Raw genomic sequence first — 22057 nt, 5'->3', positions numbered from 1 at the left:
GGCCCTGGGGGCCTCCGAACCCCAAAAAAAAAAAAAAAAAAAAAAATGTTTTTTTTTTTTTTCTTTCAAAGGGGGTTGCTTTGGGCCCCCAACAGTGACAGGGCCCAGGGCACCTTCCCCATTTGCCCTGCGGTAAAGACGGCCCTGCCTCCGAGCACCTCCAGACACATCCCACACTGCAGTTCTACATGGCCAGATGAGCCCTAGATAACATAAAAGTGCCTGGAACATCCCACATCCATGCGCAGGCGGAAGTTACACTTACGAATGCAGTGTTGCGACTTATGAACAACTTCGACTTACGAACAAACCTACAGTCCTTATTGTGTTCGTAACTCAGGGACTGCCTGTATGGTGTTGAACTGCCTTTGGCATCCAAAATGGCCTGAATTATCCTGGGAATTGACAAATATACAGTGAGGCCCCATACACACGAGAGGATTTATCCGCAGATACGGTCCAGCGGACCGTATCTGCGGATAAATCCTCTCGAGGATTTCAGAAGATTTCTATGCGATGGCGTGTACACACCATCGCATTGAAATCCCAGCTGAAATCCTCTGCCGATGACGTGTCGCGCCGTCGCCGCTATTATGACGCGGCGACGGGCGCGACGCTGTCATATAAGGAATTCCACGCATGCGTCAAATCATTACGACGCGTGCGGGGAATTCCTTTGGACGGATGGATCCGGTAAGTCTGTACAGACGAGCGGATCCATCCGTTGGAATGGATTCCAGCAGATGGATTTGTTGAGCATGTCAGCAAATATCCATCTGCTGGAAATCCATCCCAGGGGAGATTTATCCTCGGATAAAGATCCGCTGGCGTGTACACACCATAGGATCTATCCGCAGAAACCCATTTGATGGGATTTATCTGCGGATAGATTCTATGGTGTGTATGGGGCCTGAGTCTTGGATGGTGGATAATGGAATCCGATAGCAATCTTCATGCAAAAATGTTCCAGTTCTCGCAGAGATGCCAAAGGCAGAAAACGAGCCCGAACCTTACCCAAAATTTACCATAATCGGTCAACGATACTGAGGCCTACCGACTGCAGGGAAGGTGTGAGACTTCATCTGCATGCTCGTCAAACCACGATTTGACATCACCAGCTGTGAATCAGAGCATTATTGTCTTGGTAAATGGCACTGTCTTCGGAAAACAATGTCTGCACCATGAAGTGCACATTTGTAGCGGCAGTGGAAGCAAAAGAATGTGAGTAAAGGGGGGATAGCCTCTTTTAAGTTCCCCATTTCCCTCATGGGATGGTGGCGGTAGGATTTTCAAGCCCCCCATTGATTTATTTCAATGGGGGGTTTGTGATAGGTCAAAAAAGGTCACCTGATTTGGGAATGTTCTCAAAGTTCTCAGGGTCCTCTAGGATAGGTCATTTGATCCCCAGAACTTCCTGAAATTCCCAGGACCACTATTTCAGCAGGAGGCTGAGGGTCATTGGCAATCACCAGAGGGATTAGGGTCGCATTAAGAATTTTGGGGCCCTCTTCACGGCTTCAGGCATAGGCCCCCTGGAGCAGTGAACCGGGGGGTGCTGCCGCCGCAAATTGAGAAGCAGGCGAGTGTCGCGAGTTGAGAAGCGGTGGCTTTGGGGGCTGACAAAAAAACAGGGGTTCCCCTCCGGGCCCTTGGGGGGGGGGCTTTGGGGGCTGACGAAAAAAAAGGGGGATGCCGTCCGGGCCCCTGGGGACCACCTGGCCCCTTAGAAGTCGGGGGGCTTTGGATGTTGACGAACAAAAAAAAAAATAAAACAAAAAAAAAGGGGATGCTATCCGGGTCCCTAGGGACCACCAGGCCCCTTACAGGTGTACTGCCTGTACCCCCCTGATGGCGGCCCTGAAAAGGGATATTTTAAGAATGCTCCCCTGACTTTGGCTAATTTTGTTTGCAGTTTTAAAGTATTTATTGATTAAAAGAGTTATGGTGAATTGCTAATTGTTTATATTTGTGAAAACCAATAAACAAGGCCACAGCATCTAGTGTTCTTTGTATGTTTGAAGTTTATGCCGCCTACTGTCCCATGATACATCACTTCCGCTTTTAACATGAAACATGTGGTCACTTTTAAACCTACAAATCATGTAGTGTTTCCATATTTTTGTCCAACCCCTGTATGTACATTGCAAGGATTTGCAAATTTGTAGCAGATTTGTAGCAGCCTTGTTGCAGATTTCTAACTTTTTGTTATTCTGAAGAAATAGCCGTTTGTCTGTGTCCATGTGTAGAGTCAATGTGAATTGGAGTGACTTTATAATTATCAATCCGCTTATAACTGTGCAGGGTTCTAATGAGGATACTGGCAGAGTCTGAATACCTTTACTACTAATTCATTTAGTTCATCTAATTCAGAGGAAAAAAATAAAATGAAACAATATATAAATTGCGGGACTTGGTATGTAGTGTACCTGGTGTACTGTGTTTCTTGTCATTTGCAATACGTGGGGTGCACAACACATGCCCTACGTACTAGAATAGGTGAACATTATTGTGATACAGTTATTCCTAATTGCAAACACATTTCTAATGTTTCACATAATTTCAGAGAATGCCATGCTGGGTATTAGTCTTCCTTTTAGGTTTACTACCATCAAAAGATTAACTCCAATGCCCAGGGCTGGGGACAAAGTTAGGCGACTTTTGAATAGGTAAGCTTGGTGGATTTCTAGGCTTAAAACCAGAGTCCCCCAGGGGTTAAACATCAGATGGGACCTGGACTTACATCTAAGGTAGTTATAGAATTTTTGATTTTTTTTTCCCCTTTCCACCAATTCTCATATTCTGTTGTTGTCTTTATTTTTGATTTCTCCTTTCCCCATGGTCATTCACTTTTTTCTATTTTGTTATACTGATCAATTATTATTAATTTGCATTATATAAATATTTCATTTATTATTCATTCCTTTTGATTATTTTAATTCCTGTTTTGTGGTTTTCTTTTTAAGAACAATTTTTAACCCTCCTCTTTCTCTGGTTTCAGTCTGACAAATTTTTAGGTTTATTGAAAATCTCTCTCTGTTTTTACACCATATGTGTTGTGCTGTTTTTGTACATAAATGTTGTGAAAAAGGCCATTATGGCTGAAATGCGTTAACCTCTGCTGTACATATTTATCTTTTATTGAGTTACAATAAATTTGGGTTTTTTGAAGATCATGTATGGAGTTGCGGATTGTCTTATATCCATTTACTTTGTTAGCAGCTGAGCGACTGCCCATCCTGCACCCGACAGCTCAGGAGGATCTCTACATAATCTGGGGAAGTAGCACCTTTTTCTTCTGTTGTCTGAATCCCTTTAGACCTGATTTCCCTTTGGGAATATATCACCAAAAATCAGTGAGCCAATCACACAAGCAAAAAATGATATTTCTAGGGGGTGTTCTGTGCACCATCTGTGTACAGGACACCTCCAGGTAGCCATATTGCATTTTACAGAAAATTACAGTGCTGTAGGTTGAAAATAAAAAATCATATTTAATAACATTCAATTATAAAATTACTTTTGTAGCAATCCTATCTATTATATTCATTTTTTGTATGTTTTTTTTTTTTTTTTCCCCACGTGGGGTTACCCTTTAAGCAAAACTGGATTTCATCATTATTATTCTGATAGGTCTAAATAGAAAATCCAGTCTGAGGAAAGCAGGTAAATCATTATCTTCAATAAGTGTTTGGCACATCGAACAATCTTTTCTTGTGATTCTGGTTGTATTAGCGATTGTTCATTTTATTAAGTGTTGTAAAAAAAAATAAACATTGACTCCATCATATACAGTATGTCATTAATAATTACACGTAATGCAAAGGCTTATGCTCTGTACACACGATCGGTTTATCCGATGAAAACGGTCTGATGGATTTTTTCATCAGATATCCGATGAAGCTGACTTTCATCAGTCTTGCCTACACACCATCAGTTAAAGCGGGGGTTCACCCAAAAAGAAATTTTTAACATTACATTCAGCCGAGTTGTCCTAATGACAATCGGCTGTTTTTTTTTTTTTTTCCCGTACATACCATATTTTCACCGCTGCTTCCGGGTATGTCTTCTGCGGGACTGGGCGTTCCTAATTGCTTGACAGGCTTTCGACCGCCGCATACATCGCGCCACGAGTTGCCGAAAGAAGCCGAACGTTGGTGCGGCTCTATACGGCGTCTGCGCACCGACGTTCGGCTTCTATCGGCAACTCGTGACGCACAGTATGCGACGGTCGGAAGCCTGTCAATCAATTAGGAACGCCCAGTCCCGCAGAAGATATACCCGGAAGCGGCGGTGAAAATACGGTATGTACGGGGAAAAAAAAAACAAACAGCCGATTGTCATTAGGACGACTCGGCTGAATGTAATGTTAAAAATTTATTTTTTGGGTGAACCTCCGCTTTAAAAAAACGATCGTGTCAGAACGTGGTGACGTAAAACACAACGACGTGCTGAGAAAAATAAAGTTCAATACTTCCGAGCATGCGTCGACTTGATTCTGAGCATGCGTGGATTTTTAACCGATGGACTTGCCCACAGACGTTCTATCATTTTTTAAACCATCAGATAATTGTAAAACAAGTTCCTAGTTTTTTCACCGATGGATAAAAAAACGATGGGGCCCACACACGATCGGTTCGTCTGATGAAAACGGTCTGATGGACCGTTTTCATCAGACGAACCGATCGTGTGTGGGCCCCATCGTTTTTTTATCCATCGCTGCATTAGAGTAGGCGGTAGGAGGGTTAATATGTTCAAATTGTAGAATGTTCAGCAGTATTTAAAGCGGTTGTAAATCGCATAAACTTTTTTTCTTTTTTTTAAAACCTGCAAGGCAAAAGGCATAATCGGCTAGTATGCACCGCATACTAGCCGATTATGAAATATTTACCTCGGAACGAGGTGAACACCACTTACCTGGTCCACGCCGAGCAGGATGTCATCTTGCTCCGGCGTGTCTTCCGGGTATCGCCGCTCCAGCGCTGTGATTGGCTGGAGCGCCGATGACGTCACTCCCGCGTGTGTGCCCGGGAGATTTAAAATCGGCAGGGTCCGGCGGATGCTGGTCCTATCGCCGTGGATTTCCCCCTGCGCATGCGCCGCCCGCATTGCGAGGGGAATATCTCCTAAACCGTGCAGGTTTAGGAGATATTCTCTTTACCTACAGGTAAGCCTTATTATAGGCTTACCTGTAGGTAAAAGTCAAAATAGTGGGTTTACAACCGCTTTAAGTAGACCTCGACTGGAATAAAAAGTTCACATCTCATAATACAGTTAGAACTTTCTGTGCTGCACTCCTTCAAGAGCTGCTCTGTCAATTAGAGTAATTTAGCAGAGTAATTAAGACATGCGATTTGTGGGAGAACCAGGCACAGCTTTCCATATAGCTGTTGTCTGACTGCAGGAAAAGCGCATTAATAATAAGTTGGTTATATCTAGTGATATCATTAGCACCTCATTTCATGGTAGTACCCTGGTTTTGAATTTGATAGGGTTTTAGTTTAAAGCGGAGGTTCACCCTAAAAAACATCTATGTACCATCCCATCCAGCATACTTGCGTCAGCTACAGTATGCTTTTTTTTTTTTTTTTGCTGTATTTACCGTTTAATCGTTCGGTTTCTTTTCAGACTCCCGCAGGGAATAGGCGTTCCTATGAAGAGGGGAACATGATTGACGTCCGGCTATGGCACGTCACGCGTTCCGAAAATAGCCGGACTAGTACTCGGCTCTTCAAGGCGCTATACGGCGCCTGCGCACAGACTAGGAGCTGACTGCGCAGGCGCCGTATACAGCCGAGTCCTATTTCGGCTATTTTCAGAACGCGTGACGCGCCATAGCCGCACGTCAATCATGTTCCCCTCTTCATAGGAAAGCCTATTCCCCGCGGGAGTCTGAAAAGAAACCGAACGATTAAACGGTAAATACAACGCAAAAAAAAAAAAAGCATACTGTAGCTGACGCAGGTATGTTGGATGGGATGGTACATAGTTCTTTTAGGGTGAACCTCCGCTTTAACCACTTAAGCCCTGGACCATTTTGCTGGCCAAAGACCAGGCCACTTTTTGCGATTCACCACTGCGTCGCTTTAACTGACAATTGTGCGGTCGTGCGACGTGGCTCCCAAACAAAATTGACGTCCTTTTTTTCCCACACATAGAGCTTTCTTTTGGTGGTATTTGATCACCTCTGCGGTTTTTTTTTTTTGCGCTATAAACAAAAATAAAGCAACAATTTCGAAAAAAATTCAATATTTTTTACTTTTTGCTATAATAAATATCCCCAAAAAATATATAAAACATTTTTTTTCCTCAGTTTAGGCCGATACGTATTCTTCTACATATTTTTGTTAAAAAAATCGCAATAAGCGTATATATATTGATTGGTTAGCGCAAAAGTTATAGCGTCTACAAAATAGGGGATACTATTATGGCATTTTTATTATTATTTTTTTTACCAGTAATGGCGGCGATCTGACTTGACTGCGACTTTATGGCGGACACATCGGACAACTTTGACACATTTTTGGGACCATTGCCATTTTTACAGCGATCAGTGCTATACAAGTGCACTGTTTACTGTGAAAATGACACTGGCAGTGAAGGGGTTAACCACTAGGTGGCACTGAGGGGGTTAAGTGTGCCATAGGGAGTGCTTCTAACTGTAGGGGGATAGGCTGTGTGTGACAAGACAGTGATCACAGCTTTCAATTACAGGAAGCTGTTATCACTGTCTTGTAACTAGGCAGAGCGAGGAGATGCTTGTTTACATCAGCATTTCCCCGTTCTTCCTCACCGCGGTCAGGCTCACAGAGCTCGCAGCGCGCGGCCACAATGCCGCTTCTTAAAGGGGATGTATATATATACGTCCTTTTCCCTGCCCGTGCCATGCTGCAGACGTATATCTGCATGCGGCAGTTGGCAAGCGGTTAAAGTGTATCTAAACTCTAATGCCACGTACACACACGATCGGTTCATCCGATGAAAACGGTCTGATGGATTTTTTCATCAGATATCCGATGAAGCTGACTTTCATCAGTCTTGCCTACACACAATTAGTTAAAAATCCATTCGTGTCAGAACGCAGTGACGTAAAACACTACGACATGCTGAGGAAAATGAAGTTCAATGCTTCCAAGCATGCTTCGACTTGATTCTGAGCATGCGTGGATTTTTAACCGATGGACTTCCCACAGACGATCGTTTTTTTCTATCGTTTTTCTAACCATCAGATAATTTTAAAACAAGTTCTAAGTTTTTTCACCGATGGGGAAAAAAAACGATGGGGCCCCCACACGATCAATTCGTCCGATGAAAACGATCCATCAGACTGTTTTCATCAGATGAACCCATCGTGTGTATGCAGCATTACATTTTAATATATAGTAAAACCTTTCTTTGCAAGCATAATTTGTTCCAGAAACATGCTTGTAATCCAAAGCACGTGTATATCAAAGCATTTTATTTACAGGGTATAAAAGAGAAGAGAGGCGCCTCTAAGTGTAGCAATAAGTTGCTAAATGTTGTACCTTCATTAAATGTAACAAAATTGCTACACTAAGAGGCTCCTCTCTTCTTTTTTATACTCAGTTGTGACATGACGCTACTCTTATATCAAGACACAGCTTGTATATCAAGGCAAAATTTATTAAAACATTTTTCTTGTCTTGCAAAACGCTCTCAAACCAAGTCACTCTTAAACCAAGGTTTTACTGTATATCTATTTTTGCTCCCTTTTGGTTACATTTAGCATTGAAAGCATTTTATAACATCTGTTCAACAATGATTAAAGGTGACTCTTGATATCATGATTGCATGTACAGGTAGAATCTGCTATTCCAGAGCCATGCTTGCTCAGGGTCACCAAGATAGCATGTGTATGCCTAGGGAGGAGGGAGCAAAAGAATGCAATGTGGCTGATCAATAATCCCATAAATATCAGCCACGGGGTTGTCGATAGAATTCAATAAAACTGATCAGTACGGGTATCACAATAGCAGAGAAAGTGTGTTAACCACTTGCCTACTGTCCATCGTACATATACTATGACAGGGCGGCTGCTCTGTGCCAGATCACGTACCTAGTACGTGATATGACACTTTCAGGTCTCGGGCGCCCATGCGGCTGGTGATCCGCTCCCAATGTGATCACACAGCAGAAGCCAAACTGTGGGTATGGCGGCCTCAATGTCCGCCGGCACACACCGATTACACAGTACACAGGCAGAACAACAATCGTCCTATGTAAACAAGGCAGATTGTGGTTCTGTCAGAAGGGGAGGTATTAAACCTGTGTTTCTGCAAAGCAGGGACATGGGTCTTTGCCTTCCCCTAGTCAAATCACCTCACACACAGTGAGTAAGCACTGACTAGGCCTACAGTTAACTCTTTGATCGTCGCTGATGTTAACCCCTTCCCTGCCAGTGTCATTAGTAAAGGTCTAACGAGCAGCGCTCTCTAATTCCTCCTGTATTGTCTTGAATTGTATTGTAACTGTACTGTCTGCCGTCATGCTGTAAAGCGCTGCTCAAACTGTTGGCACTATATAAATCCTGTAGAATAATAATAATTAGTACAGTGACAGGGCACACTTTTTAGCACTGATCTTTGTAGTAGAGTCACTGGTCACCAAAAAGTGTCAAAAGTGTCAGGTGTCCGAATTGTCCACCGCAAAATCGCAGTCCCACTATAAGTGACTGATAGCCGCCATTGCTGGTAAAAACATGAAAACATTTCTATAGATTGTAGACCATATAACTGTTGCACAAACTAATTAATGTACACTTATTGGGATTTTTTTCCCAAAAATATGTAGCAGAATATATATTGGCCTAAATTTATGAAGAAATTAGATTTTTTATGTTTTTTTTTAATAGGTATGTTTTATAACAGAAAGTAAAAAATATTGTTTTTTTCCCCCCAAAATTGACGGTCTTTTTTGGTTTATAGCTAAAATAAAAAAAACGCAGAGGTGATCAAATGCCACCAAAAGACAGCTCTATTTGTGGGGGAAAAAAAGGACATAAATCTTATTTGGGTCCAGTGTCACATGTCCACGCAATTGTCAGTTAAATTAATGCAGTGCCGTATCACAAAAAATGGATTGGTCATGAAGGGGGGTAAAATCTTTCAGAGGTCAAGTGGTTAATAACAGGATAGCCAGGTTAAAATAAAAGAAAACAAACAAAAAAGTTTGAAAAAAAAACAAATGCATCCACCACATCAAAAGATCGGTGAATTTTTGTTTTGGGGTTTAGATACACTTTAACCTTTAATTTACTAGTTACTTCTTCATTGGCAGAGTACCATAGTATTTTATACATTAATAAAAGAAGAAACTCAAGTCTTTCTGCTGGTCATCTATATAAACAACTGCTTTTGCTGTTTTGATTTATCTTGAAGGTTATGATGAGCAATATGCACAGAATACTAAGTGGTAGATTACTCTGGACGTTGTGTCTCTTGCATCTCTTTATAAAATTGCCTTTCCATCCTTCGTAGCAGTAAATAGTCTTTTGGAATGGACTCTATATCCCCATGGCTTAGGGCACTTTGTGTCAAGGTTATATGTTAAATGCCGAATTACCAGGGCTTTTTTTCAGCAGGAACGCGGGGGAACGCAGTTCCGGCACCTCCAGGACTGAATGTGTGCAAGGGGTGCTGGGGTGTGCTAAATGGTCTGCTGATGCTGACTGCTGGGGGATCTATTGTAGCTGGGGGCGGTCTGATTTAGCATGGGAGGGTCAATTGTTGCTGAGGAAGTCTGTTGTTACTGGTGGGAGATCTATTGCTGGTGGGGGTGGGTCTTATGTTGCTGAGGGGGTAAGTTGTCGCTGGGAGAGATCCACTGTTGAGGGAGGGATCTATAGTTGCTGGCTGCTGGAGAGTCTCTTGATGCTGGCTGTGGGGATATCTGTTGTTGCTGCTGGGGGTCGCTAGTTGCTGGCAGAGTCTATTGTTACTGGGGGTCTATTTTTGCCTGGGGGATATTTGGCAGCTGGTGGTCCATTATTGTTGTAGGAAGATCTATTGTTGCTGGAGGTACTATTGGTGTTGCTGGCTGCAAGGGATCTATTTTCTTGCTTTTCTTGTTATTAACAAATTACTAAAATGATAAAAAAAAACTAACAAATTGAATAGCAATCCAAAGTGCATCAATGATCCATACAAATTACTTGGCACCAAAAAATTATACTTGGTTCTGTATTCTCTATAAAGGGCACTACTGGAAGGTGGGCAGGGGGTGGAGTCAAGGAACGGTCATCGGAGGTGGGTAGGGAGGAGAAATGGGGCGACTCAGAAAGGGGGAGTTCCTGCACCTATACTCTGAGAAAAAAAGGCCTGCGAATTACCCTTCCGTTTAAATCAGCTAAATATTTTCCAGGTGCATTAAAACAAAAGGCATGAAAGGTTTTTCGTAATTTTTATATTTTTTTGCATTAGAAATCAGCCACATCCTGAGTAGAAAAGCCTGTCCCTCTGGCAACATACTGTACCAAAGAACTCCTGCTCTCTGTGTGGGGGCAATGGACTGTTTGCAGAGGTCTGATACCCCACAGTCAACTGAACACCAGAAGTTCAATTGAACTTTCAAGATGAAGTTTTGGTATGATTTTTCTTGCATAATTATATTGGTCCAACTTTGACCAATGTATAAATGTGTATCTTCTACCTGACTGATCCTCTTGAAAGCTGGAAGTCACTGCGGTAGTTGATGCTACTACAATGAAAAAGTATACGTGTAATAACACCTAATTGTGAATAATGTGTCAATAGTTGTATGAAGCAGCGCTCACATAAATATATAAATAAATTAATCAACATATAATTTAAATGAATAAATAAATAAATAAGTGTATAAACACCCTATACGTGATTAAAAATAAACAGTGCAAATATACACACACAAAAAAAGAAAATAAATGGCAATGGTATCTATAATCCGTGAACTAAATATGTGGACATTGAAATAAAAGTTCATAAGTGAAAATTCCTTCCAGGGTCTTCAGATGTACTTCCACCACACCACAGTGTTTGCGTGATTCCACCACCCTTCAGAAATGCGCACTCACCGCAACAAATGGCCTCACACTCTCGTGTTTAGGCAAATAAGCTTAAACAGGATCACTCAGCTCAACAGGTGGGAATCTGTAACAAAGTAATAAACTCCAAGAGGGTTGCCACATGAATAATGAAGAAAAAAAGCACAATAGTGTGATACTGCAAAGCAACTTTAATAAAACACTATAAAAATTCCTCCAAAAGATGCACTCACAAACACTCTCTTTGTATCAAGCAGTGAATAACTCCAAATAAACCAAAGTGTTGCAAAAGAACAAAAACTTCTCCAGATGAACCAGTGGTCACGGCGGACCAGCGAACAGCCCAAACGTACTCACAGCCCTTGATGGTATACTGGAGCAGCTGCTGAGATGGATGCCTGTGCCAGCTCAAACCATCCCACGTCCAACTAGTTCAGATTAGATTAGATTATGGAAGTGACCTAGTGACCACGCCCCAACATGTTTCGTCACGTGGACTTAGTCATGGGGTTCATCTCAGCAGCTGCTCCAGTATACCATCAAGGGCTGTGAGTACGTTTGGGCTGCTCGCTGGTCCGCCGTGACCACTGGTTCATCTGGAGAAGTTTTTGTTCTTTTGCAACACTTTGGTTTATTTGGAGTTATTCACTGCTTGATACAAAGAGAGTGTTTGTGAGTGCATCTTTTGGAGGAATTTTTATAGTGTTTTATTAAAGTTGCTTTGCAGTATCACACTATTGTGCTTTTTTTCTTCATTATTCATGTGGCAACCCTCTTGGAGTTTATTACTTTGATACAGATTCCCACCTGTTGAGCTGAGTGATCCTGTTTAAGCTTATTTGCCTAAACACGAGAGTGTGAGGCCATTTGTTGCGGTGAGTGCGCATTTCTGAAGGGTGGTGGAATCACGCAAACACTGTGGTGTGGTGGAATTACATCTGAAGACCCTGGAAGGAATTTTCACTTATTTTTATTTTATTTTAATGTCCACATATTTAGTTCACGGATTATAGATACCATTGCCATTTATTTTCTTTTTCTGTGTGTGTATATTTGCACTATTTATTTTTAATCACGTATAGGGTGTTTATACACTTATTTATTTATTTATTTATTCATTTAAATTATATGTTGATTAATTTATTTATATATTTATGTGAGCGCTGCTTCATACAACTATTGACACATTATTCACAATTAGGTGTTATTACATGTATACTTTTTCATTTCTGTTTACTTAATAGCAGCAGCTACATATCATTTTAGTATTATTTATTTAATTTCCAGTTAAGCGCAGTGGGGGTGGTTCAAACAGACGGCCCCTTTTTTTTCCCACCAAGATGCTACTACATTGATAGCGACAGTCTTCCAGGTCCAGTGCCTAGCAGCTGCCCTTCTGCACATTAACCACAGACAGGGATGGACTGGCCATTGGGAGCACAGGGAGTTTCTCGGTGGGCCGATGGCTCAGTGGGCTGGCTTCAGTGACAGCGGACTGCTGCCCCCCTCCGCTCCTCTGTCTCTCCCTCCCCGCAGCGATCACCTGGGGGTAACAAAGAAGCAGGGGGAGGACCAGAGGAGCAGGGGGGACCACAGAGGAGCATGGGGGGAGAGGACAGACAGCTGACTCAACAGCTATGGCCTGGGAGTTTCTCACTTCAGTTTTTACAGTTTTTTCCCAGCTTAATTTAGCCTCTAAATTATCCACAGCTCTGCATGTAGCTATTCTGTCTGTTCTCAGTGTTATTTCATAGCATCTACTTTTCTTCTACCTTACATCACTGGTAAAATTGTGAGCTTGAGGAGCAAAGTCTGAGAACTTAAATCTATCCTCACCATCAGAGAGAGATGTAAAGACCAGCAATCCTAGGTGTCATGCCGGCTTAGGATGATGCCATGAACAGGTGTGACCAGAACTGTGTGGACTGCAAAGAGGGAATCAAAATTTAAAGTGAATTATACGTTTATTAAGGAAAGTGATAATAAATAAACACACCACCAATGTCAAACTGTATACAATAAATCCACAACAAGACCGTGACCCACAAGAAGGCAACAGACAAACAAGCAAGAACAATAGAAGGGGAATACCAAAATCATAAACGCAGCCAGGCTGGGGTCATACACAGGAGATCAGCAGATGGGGCCAAGGAGCAGGACAGGACAGAGGGAAGGTGGACAGGATCAGGCAGCAGGGCAGGGGTACAGGGTAAAAGGCTCAGGATCAGGATCATGGGTATACATGTCATGTACCTATTACTGTAACAAGGATGTATACATTCCTAGTGACAAAAAGGGACATATGAAAAACCAGAACCAAAAGAAAAGTGCCTGCAAGTCTATAGACGCCTTAACTAGCAGCCTAGAGAGAGCAATTGTCCACAAACAATATCTCAATAGTAGATAGTATTAACAGTTACTTCAAGATCCAATACAGATACACAATAAATCAAAGAAAAAATAAATAAAAATTTAAAAAAGGGGATGGGGAGAAAACTCAACAGAGAGAAGAAAATGGGGGGGGGGGTGAAAAAGGAGATAAATCAGAAGAAGATCTAGGATGAGTAAGAGGTGCCTAGAATCTGGTTAGACACCTGCGTTAAAAAGAGTGACAGATATATGTAAGCGGCCCACGATTCCCAAGTCTGTTTAAATAAATTTTGTTTGTCATTAATAATTCTGGCAACCTTTTAAAGGATCATGATCCAAGAGATCTTGTGTTTCAATCGCCTGAAGGATACCGAAGGTTTCTTCCATGCACCTGCAATAGTATTGTGGCTGCCAGTAGGATGAAATACACCAAACATTTCATTAGACGTGGTAACCCTGATGGCAGGTCATTAAGCAACGTAAGATGTGGAAGCTCTTCGATTGGAAACCACGTTAATTTGGGGAGCTTGGGAAACACCTTAATTCCAATAGTTCCTGATTTTGGAGCATTCCCACCAAATGTGGAACATGTTGCCATGCAACTTACAATCCCTAAAACACTCTGCAGTAGCTGTTTGGTACATTCTGGCTAGGCAAGTGTGGACCAGATACCATCTTGTCATGACCCTAAGACTGGTCTCTATTAAGGATACATTCAGAATGCCCTTATATGAAACCTGGAGTCTGGAAAACCAAGACTCTGGCTCCACCTTACAATCAAGGTCTCTCTCCCAAGCCAGCATGTATGGTTGTTACTGAATTGGGGTGAGCAGCAAGTCATACACCATTGAGAGACCACCCCTAGATCGCTGGTCTTTAGTGCATCATTGCTTGTATGCTGTCAGGGTGGGGGAAACCCCTGTAGGCAAAAGAGTCTTCAAAAAGTTAACTATTTAAAAGTGGTTGTAAACCCTCTGTGGGAAGTTACACCTACGAGTAAGCATATATTAAGGCTTATCTGTAGATGTTTGCAATATCTCCTAAACCTACACGGTTTAGGAGATATTTGCCAAAAGGAATACACCGCTGTCTACGATGCATGCGCGCCGTAGACAACGGCGCAGACGTGTATGTGTGGTATCTCGCGCCAATAAATTAAATTAATTTATAAAAAGTGTTAAGCTGCTACCCAGTAATAATCAGAAGATTATGCAGTGAGAAAATATGTTGAAATGGGTGCGCTAATTAATAAATGTGATACATACTTGATAATAAAAATAAACAAATATATATAAAAACACCTGTAATTACTGAAGTAAAAGTCCTATAATTTTTTATATCAAAGTAAGGGACATTACCATCTGGTAAGAAGCCATCTAATTTATTCACTTTTGGTGACAGTTTAAAGGTGAAGGTGGAAACAACACTCCATTTGAACACACAGCACGCAGCACTTTATTTGATTTACCACCAAGCAAAACTTTTTATCACTTGAGGATTCGTTTGGCAATAGATTTCTCTCTTGAGTGTTCATCTACACTAATAAGACTTGGTTTTATTATCACAGTTTTGAATCCATTTTGCACAGTAGCCTGAGCTACCCATCACTGTAACTTAGCTCAGTAATTATAGGACTTTTACTTCAGTAATTACAGGTGTTTTTATATATAACGGCGCAGACGCACTGAGAATACCGGTTTTCTCAATGGCTAATGCCGGCTTTGCTGGCTCCCGCGCGGATTGGCAGAGTGACGTCTTCGCCACTCCAGCCAATCACAGCGCCGGAGCTGTGATACCTGGAAGTAACCTTCCGGAGAGATGTCTGCGGCCGGAGAGGGAGACGAGGGGGGCTTCGATCTAAGGTAAGTAATTCATGATGAGTTGGTATACTTGTCATACTAGCTCATTATGCCTTTGTCTTGCAGGTTTTTTTTGGGGGGGGGTTTACAACTGCTTTAAGGAAACAAAACCATTTAGCACCAGCAGCCATCAGGTAGAGCTCTATGTTCTATGAAAGCTCCATCTGCAGCCTGAACCATTCACACCTATTCCTTCTCTCCTAACAGAGATGACAATGGCTCAATGTAAACCTATACTAACAGAAATGCTGGTATGCCAAGTGCGCAGATCAGAAGTTCTGAATCTATTTGCTAAATACTAATTTGTGGGATGGTTACTGGGAAAGTTTTAGCCCAGGTTCACACTGGGTACGATTTGCTTCGATTTGAGATGCGATTTCACATGTGAAATCGCATCTCAAATCGGTGGCATTGACACCGTCCTAATCGGTGCGACGCCGCATCTGCAGCGCCCCACCGATTTCAAAAAGTAGTTCCTGTACTACTTTTTTCGATTTCGGGCCGCGATTTACATCTGTGCAGAAACCTGCACAGATGTCTCTTAAATCGCGGCCGAAATCGGGACTGCCAGCGGGAGTGAAGCCGTGCGAGTTCAGCTAAACTCACACAGCTTCACTCCCGCAGCCCAGTGTGAACCAGGGCTTAAAGTCACTGATGGGTCAGGCGAAAAGCATTTCCAGAAAAAGATCAGTCCCCTGTATTTTTCTGAGTAAAGGTGTCCTTGAGTATGCGCCTTTAAATAGGAGGCCAAAAGATATGCAGCCAGTCCTTTTTTTCTTTATGGAAAGTCTGGTAAACTTTGCAAAGTGAGTATCATGATCACATACTATAAAAATGTTATTTAAATAAAAGGTTAGATTTATAAACTATTTAAAAAAAAAGTATAAAAGTATCAGTTCATAAATGCATGAAGTGAGAATTATACATTTATAAACCTAAAATTAATGTTGGCCTTACTAGAGTATCCACAATTTGTGTCTATGTTTTTCTTTCTCTGTTAAATCCAGATCCTAGGAGGACTTACAGTATAGTAATTAAGCTATTTGCCTCTACACATCTGGTATCAGAATCTATTTAAGGGATTATTATAGTCAGTTGTTAATCATTTGTTCTTCTTAAAAATAGTATGATCATCGAAATTTACATAATAGCAGGAACTGGCAATTAGCAAAAAGTCCAGCAAACACAATAGGAGTACTGTTCTAGATGAACATATGATGGTAACTAGAGAAGAAACCTGTGTATTATGGAGAAAAACAGAAGGCACTTGGTCATTTATGTTGCCTTTAGGAACACACAAAAATTGAATAATAATGAACAAGTATTTGTCAAAGGGGCCTCTTTATGAATTTGTAAATTGCAAGGAATGACTTTGCATTTAATGTTCATAGTCAAAGGGATATATCAAGACTAACCAAACAGAAGAGACGGGCTCTGTGTTCCCTGCCTAAGGGAAGTCTGCTAAAGATTTTAAGAATGGACAAAGTACGGAATAAATATTAGTGCCATGGTTTATGTGATTAATGTTTCAGTGATTAGGGGAAACGTTAACTAGATTTACATTTTAGACCCATCAACCCATGAATTAGTAATGATTCCAATAGCATAGCTCCCAACTGTCCCTGATTTCGAGGGACTGTCCCTGATTTGGAGCAATGTCCCTCGGTCCCTCTTGCCCCTCATTTGTGCCTCATTTTAGTCTGATCTATATAGATATATGTATAAAATGCACTTTTTATCTTTCAAAAAGTGTTTCCCAGTGCTAAACCTTTCATCAAATTTCTAAATTGCTGCATTTGTACATTTTAAAAGCTAATATAAAGGAATAGTAGTGGTAAAAAAATCCCTTGTGGATTTAATTAACTTTTTTTTGTTAAAGCGGTTGTAAACCGCATAAACTTTTTTTTTTTTCCCCAAACCTGCAATGCAAAAGGCATAATAGGCTAGTATGCACCGCATACTAGCCTATTATGAAATACTTACCTCGGAACGAGGTGTGTACCACTTACCTGGTCCACGCCGAGCAGGATGTCATCTTGCTCCGGCGTGTCTTCCGGGTATCGCCGCTCCAGCGCTGTGATTGGCTGGAGCGGCGATGACGTCACTCCCGCGCGTGCGCGCGGGAGATTTAAAATCGGCAGGGTCCGGCGGATGCCGGTCCTTCAGCCGTGGATTCCCCCCTGCGCATGCGCCGCCCGCATTGCGGGGGGAATATCTCCTAAACCGTGCAGGTTTAGGAGATATTCTCCTTACCTACAGGTAAGCCTTGTTATAGGCTTACCTGTAGGTAAAAGTCCAAATAGTGGGTTTACAACCACTTTAATTCTCCTTTAAGGGGGTGTGTCCTATGCCTATATATGTTTGATAGTAGGTGTCCCTCGTTCCCCTCTCAAAATGTTGGGAGGTATGCCAATAGTGAAACATTGTCTCTGTCCATTGAAGGGACAAGATCATCATGCATGCAATTAAGGCAATTTGGATAATCCAGTACATTTTTCCTGTGTCACTTTGCCATAACTAAAGGGAAATTGTTATTATAGCAGAATGCCTTTGTATTGGCCTTTCATGTCCCTTTAGAGAAGTTGGTCTGGTCAATGCCAATGAGGTGTGTGGGCTCTGGCTGGTACATGGCATACTGAGAAGAAAGTAAATCATCAAGTAGTTTAGATTGTTTCTATGCCACTGCTGCACTTGCTCCTCCCTAACTAAGTTAAAGAGCTCCTGGTTTATGGGGCAATTTGGCCAAAAATGGTTTGATGAACAGACAGCTTATCCACAAGGTAGGTAGATCTTCTAAATCAGGAAGGCCGTATGATCGTAGCTGGCACTACCTTGTTCTGATATTTCCCTTTAGCTACATCTGCAGAGTACTCCTATCAGTCAATTAATGCACAGTGGTACTAGAGCGCCACTGGAATTAATTGGGTACTCACACCTGTCTAGTGGCTACCTGCTTATAGGCAGGTGCAATCTACTTTCTCTACTGCAGGTAGGGCTCTTCTGCAGCAGCACAGCAGTTGAAGAGGAAGTCAAAAGGGAACATGGTTCCTCAATGGTTTCCTAGGTCACTGAGGAAGCTGTCAGATTGGATGTTGCCACCCCATGTTACTCTAGCAGCCATCTTGGGTCAAGCAGAGCCTTTTAAGGCACTGGCTCCCAGATTTGGTGCCAATTTTGCATATTGGTAGAGAAGGGACAGGTACCCTATCTGGTAGGGACAGAACTAGCTGCAGGTAAAGGTTCCTGATGAGTAGAGAAAGCATAAGGCTCGCAACTTCTCTGGACATCTTCCTGCTTGGGCACAAGATGGCCAGGCCCCATTCTACCCCTCTCTACATATGCTGTCAGTTCGCTGAATCCTGCTTTCTATACGCTGATGTAACTGTGAGTGTTTCCACCTGGACTGCCTTCCCAACTGGTTAATTATTAACTATCTTTGCATTATTTTATACAAGTTCTTTCATTGAAGTAGGACTGTGTGTTTATTATACCTGCAATCAATTCAGGGGCAGTGTGCAATGTTATTAATGAGGGGCTGTCTCCCTCTAGTGTTGGCTTGGACAGAACTTAGAGTAGAGCAAAGCATCGTGGGATGTGTAGTTCAGAATGCTGATGTTTCAATTCCAGCAGGACTGATCTGAACTACCACTACCAGGATGCTGAGAAGGCAGAACAGTCTGCTGGGAGAAGATATAAAAGCTGGCTTAGGCTTACATCACTCTCTTGGGACGCCGGCTTGGATTCTGCCAGCAGGAGCTCTGTGTCAGTGTGAGCTGCTGCTAATTTGTTGTCTGCACATCGGGGAGTCATACAGCTGCATCCAGAGGGATCTCTGTGGACAGCATTGTTTCTCCACTACAGCTGACTGGAGACTGTTCCAGATCTTTCAGCAATGCCTGCACTCCAGATCTGACTAGGCCGCGGCGTGTTAGGGAAGGGGACAGATGCCATTCCCAGAGCCAGGAATCTGGGTGAGTGCCTGAAGGAGACTTCATCATCATCATCCTCTGCATCGCTGCCAGTGGCTTCTGTGACCAGTGTGGTGAGTGGGCATCTGCCCAGCTATATTCATTAGAACACTGCATATAGACATCATCTACTTAATCCAGCTTTCTGGTACTTGTGGTGCCATTGAAATCAGGCTTTACACTGTATGCAGACATCTATATCCTATACACATCTTTTAAAACAGCAGTCCTATTGGATACAATACTATTAACCCATATGGGAAAAGTTTGAAGTGAAATACAGAAACCTCACAGCTCAGCCAACTTTGCTGTACCCTAGCATCCATACCATCCATAATTACTTTATTCATAAGATTGCAAGGCTAGCTGAAGACTACTGGATTGCAAGGAGTAACATTTCAACCTTTATATCATCTCTTTATTCACTCAAGTGACTAAAGTTATTTAGCACAAAAAGGTCTGTTTTCATTCTCTGGAACTCTATTTAAAGGAGCCAGACAATTAAGATTCATTATTTTGCATAGTGTTCTATTGTGTTGTATTGTGTTGTATTGATGTGAATGGCCTGTGAGTTGAGGAGACAGAATTGAGTGAATCTGACATAGAAAATAAAGTGTCAGTTCCTTACACTTCTGCTGACCTGTTCATATAGGTCTCTGTGATCGTATAAGGGTTTGACTAAGTTTGGCTCATACTAGGTGTTTTGTACTTCTTTATTACTGTAATTTTTAAGCTACAAAATAGCCTCTCCATAGTGATATATTGTTCAGATAAATGTACCTTTATATTTACAGTGTAATGTTTTGCACTTTCATGTGTCCCTTTTACTACAGTAAACAAACTTAAACTGTTTCATTGATATTGTGCAAGTCTCTTATTATTGGTAACAATTTGTGAAAAATGACCGAACCTAAGTTGTTAGAGGTGATGGAGGATTTGCAGAGTCGGGGTAACCAGTGGGGTACAGATTCTAACAGCAGCCCTTACGAGGATAGTGCTACATATGTACAGAGAGAAAGCAAGTGGAGCTAAGCTATTGTTCCAGCAGCAGAGTGGAGAGGTTATCATTAGACATGTGCATTAGTTTTCGTCCGAATGCATTTTCGTCCAAATTTCAGGTATTTTCGTTATTGTTTTAACAAACGATAACGAAAGCACAGAAGACGAAAACCGAAAGATCCGACATAAACAAATGTTTTGTTTTAGTTGCGTTCGAATGTGCCTAACCAATATTATTCTACATAAAGAGAAAAGATTTGACATTGAGAGAAAAGATTCGACATAGAGAGAAAAGATTCAACATAGAGAGAAAAGATTTGACATAGAGAGACATGAGGCTATAATGAATTGTCGGCTCCCGGCAATTCAGAGAGAATTCATTCATAAAAAAAAAAAGCGTGGGGGTTCCCCCAAATTCAATTACCAGGCCCTTTAGGTCTGGTATGGATATTAAGGGGAACTCCACCCCAAATAAAAAAAATGGGGTGGAGTTCCCCCAAAAATCCACACCAGACCCCTTATTCGAGCACGCAACCTGGCCGTCTGCAGAAAAAAGGGGGGATGAGAGAGCGCCCCCCCCCCCCCTCCTGAACCATACCAGGCCACATGCCCTCAACATGGGGAGGATGTCCCCAATGTTGATGGGGACAAGGGCCTCATCCCCACAACCCTTGCCTGGTGGTTGTGGGGGTCTGCGGGTGGGGGGCTTATCAGAATCTGGAAGACCCCTTTAACAAAGGGGACCCCCAGATCCTGGCCCCCCCTATGTGAATTGGTAATGGGGTACCCCTACCATTTCACTAAGGATGTGTAAATAATTGTAAAAACACACACACACACACCGTGTAAAAAAGTCCTTTATTAAAAAAAAAAAATCCAGCGGTGGTAATCCACTCTCGATCCCCGCTCCAACGTTGTCAGTATCCAGCGACGGGTGATCTCCTCTCCGCCGGGGTCCAGCGATGAGAAGATCGTCCGAGATCCAGAGCGCAGCATCGCTGGCCGCCTGTCTCCACCGGAGACAGCCCGGCGAATGACGCGGATGGTGCTAGTGACAGTTCTTATATAGATGAGGCGGGCCACCCGTCATGTGACCCCGCCCCCCTCTGACACAAGGGGGAGGCCTGGGCTTCCCCAGTGACTTAGCAGAGGGTGGGCCAGAGGGGAACGGGGTCACATGACGGGTGGATCCCGCCTCACCTATATAAGAACTGTCACTAGCTTCAGCGGCATCATTCGCTGGGCTGTCTCCGGTGGAGATAGGCGGCCAGCGATACTGCGCTCTGGATCCTGGACCTGGATGATCTTTTCATCGCTGGACCCCGGCAGAAAGGAGATCACCCGTCGCTCGATACTGACAACGTTGGAGCTGGGAGCAGGGATCGAGAGTCGATTACCATTGCTGGATTTTTTTTTTTTCAATAAAGGACTTTTTTCCACGGTGTGTGTGTTTTTTTTTTTACAATTCTTGTACCCCATTACCAATTCACGAGGGGGGGGGCAGGATCTGGGGGTCCCCTTTGTTAAAGGGGTCTTCCAGATTCTGATAAGCCCCCCGCCCGCAGACCCACACAACCACCGGGCAAGGGTTGTGGGGACGAGGCCCTTGTCCCCATCAACATGGGGACATCCTCCCCATGTTGAGGGCATGTGGCATGTCACGGTTCAAGAGGGGGGCGCTCTCTCGTCTCCCCCTCTTTTCTGCGGCCGGACAGGTTGCGTGCTCAGATAAGGGGTCTGGTGTGGATTTTTGGGGGAACTCCGAGCCATTTTTTTTTTAATTTGGGGTGGAGTTCCCCTTAAAATCCACACCAGACCTGAAGGGT

This window comes from Rana temporaria, chromosome 1 (assembly GCF_905171775.1).
Source record: "Rana temporaria chromosome 1, aRanTem1.1, whole genome shotgun sequence".
In the NCBI taxonomy this organism is placed as follows: Eukaryota; Metazoa; Chordata; class Amphibia; order Anura; family Ranidae; genus Rana; species Rana temporaria.
This window is presented reverse-complemented; position numbering follows the sequence as displayed.